Here is a 2726-nt window from a genome sequence, read left to right as displayed (position 1 = left end):
TTACTTTTTGTGACTGGACAATGACCAGTCTTTTTTTTTTTTAAAGGAAAGATATTGAATTGTGCCAGAAAATCTTTGTCTTTGAGTAGTCAGTGCATTTCAAGCAGGAAAAAAGTATCAGTAAGCCATAACAGTCATGAACCTTCTGCAAGGAACCAATAACTAAATGGCACACAACTAAATTAAAGTCTCAAAAGTATCAGTGGGGTCTCACAAAGCTAGCTTTCAACTTGCTAAATATCAGATGATGACCTGGAACCCTGAGCTTCCTCCTCCTCCTCCTCCCTAACTGCCTGGATTACAAACATGCCCTACTACATCTGACTCACCATCACCCTCACTATAATGCAGGGAAACACCAGAATGAACAAAGAAGACCCCAGTGGAGCCTGATTTGTATAATTTTGGAGTGACCGAAAGAGAAGCTACTTGATCAGGGGTTCATTGTACTTATTGTTCTGGCCCTCTTTTCCCCTCTGCTTTCTTTTGTCTTTGCATGTGACTCTCCAACTTCATTCAACTCTACCCTCTGTTCTGGGGGTTAAAAGATAAGTTAACAAGAATTCTTTGATTTAGAACAATACTTGAGACACAATGATTTGAATTATTAACTTTGTGTACTAGGGCAGTCGTTTTCATGTAGAAGCAATAGTGAGGAATTCTCAAATTGTTGAGACACCAACTCATACAGTCACCACATAATAGACACAGGCAAAATGTCGTGGATCCAGCTAGAATTTGAGAGAACATAGTTGACTTTAACAAAATTATTACAGCAAAAAAAAAAAAAAAAAGCCAGTCATGAGACTGGAACTTCTGGCCTGTGGGGATACCCAGCATGGGTTGGGGGTCAATCACTTTAGCTAAGGGACCATACCTGTGAAGATGGACTTACCTTAAGACCGTCTAAAGAAATAGATGTAATTTTTGGTTCTGTAATGAGATTTTGTACTTTGACTTTCCAGAATCCCCACACCTAGTGGAGAAGCTTATGGACTGCATCCATGTGAGACATATAAATATGTCTGCTTTTCTAGCACATAATTTTACCTTTTCTTCTTTTGATCTCTTTTCAAAGCATACTTTCATTAAAATTCTGGGGTTTAAAAAAAAAAGAAAAAGAAAATTAGGGTGAGGTGCTTCTAGAGCCATTGCAGATGTGGCTGCTGTGCTACATGTGCATCAGTTAGTGGCAGAGAGGAGAGAGGCTATGTCTAGCCTCAGTTAATGATTAGTAGCCTAACACTTTCTGAAAAAAGGGAGACAGAGATCACCACCAGTCTGGCACAAGTCAAGCCCAATCAGGCACCCAGGGAAGTAAACCAAAGATTAGAAAATTCCTACCTGGGACCACAGGCCCTGGGCAAGAGTCAGCCTGAGATGGATGACTCTTGCAAGGGTCTCACTTGGTGAGGAACAATCCTGAGAAGAACAAACACAAGACCCGTGCCATGGGGCCCAGACAGGAAGCTAGCCTGAGATGACCACCAGTCCAACACTGCACAGGCCTCGGAGTGCAGACTACACTCCAGATGATTCCCCTGCCAGAAGCCATAATGCTTGAGAGGGACATATCATTCCTGAGACCACTTCTAGGATGACCCCAGATGCTCAGAGACTGTAGGTACCACTAAGAGAAACAAGTAAGTGGTGGAGAAGTAGAAAAAAAAAAGTGAAACAAAGATGTGCGCACAATGAAGAGAGGCAGAACTGGAGAGTCAATGGTAGTGAGGAACAGCTCCTGATGTGAGGAGCTGGTGATACCATCTGAGACCATGGTGGGGTCCTGGCCTTTGCTGCATGTCTGGGTCCATGGCCCTGAAGCAGTTAGGGGTCTATTACAACCAAAACCCAGGCAGATATCCCTGGTTTGGGCTGCTACCCAGGGGCATGTTGATTTCTGAGGGCTGTGCAGAATTGGTCTCACCTATCACTTAGGCATTTCAGGAGAGGTGGCCCTAGAAACATGAGAGCCAAAGAGCTGACCCCAGTCTTTGCCTTCAATCTGCAGTACTCAGCAAAGCACCCTGCACATTGTGGGAGTTGCAGGTGAGCCTGCAAGGATGTGAATTTAGGAGAGCTGGCCTCATGGGTGAGATGCCCTCTTTCCCCCTTACCACCTGTGTCAAGTGGGAGACCTAGCTCCGGGATCATGAGAGCAGGAGAGCTGTGCACCCCTGCCCCCCCCCGCTAGGGTCATGAGAGTGAGAAAATTGCCCATGTCCCTCCCCAGCTGCAACACTAGGGAGAAGGGGCCTTTACTTCACCTGGGCAGCAGGGTAGAGCTATCCTGGGGTTTCAGAGGTTGTGGGTAATGTCAGCTCTAAGGATGTGAGAGCTGGCAGGCTAATGCCTTTCAGGCCCAGATCCAGGGCTTTGAATTGGCCCATCTCAACATCTACTCCAACAATGAACTATTGGGGAGCATGAAGGGGTTAATCTTAGAGATCCAAAACTACAGGATCTCCATAGCACAGGGCAACAACAAGATATCCAAGAGGAGTCCCAATGAGGTTCCAGTATTGATAGAGTAGCAGAAGCTGGAGGCCTCAAACCAGACTAATGACTCATTGCAATGAACATTTGTGAGCAAAGAAGTGTAGACAAAAGGAAATACTGTGGGACACACTGTGCTACACTATAGCTTTCATGAGATTTTTTTTTTCTCTATTGAGGGGAACATTGCAAGGGTAGAGGGTGGAACAAAGGGAGGGGAGATGAATGGG

At 45.2% G+C, this 2726-nt stretch overlaps 1 pseudogene; it reads left to right on the top strand.

The window, feature by feature from the left end:
- The first annotated feature begins 1135 nt into the window (after nt 1-1135).
- LOC115030520 (small nucleolar RNA SNORA17) lies at nt 1136-1247 on the top strand (annotated as a pseudogene).
- Nucleotides 1248-2726: the final 1479 nt, after the last annotated feature.

This window comes from Mus caroli, unplaced genomic scaffold (assembly GCF_978045245.1).
Source record: "Mus caroli unplaced genomic scaffold, Mus_caroli_1 scaffold_2, whole genome shotgun sequence".
Classification (NCBI taxonomy): domain Eukaryota; kingdom Metazoa; phylum Chordata; class Mammalia; order Rodentia; family Muridae; genus Mus; species Mus caroli.
This window is presented reverse-complemented; position numbering and strand designations above follow the sequence as displayed.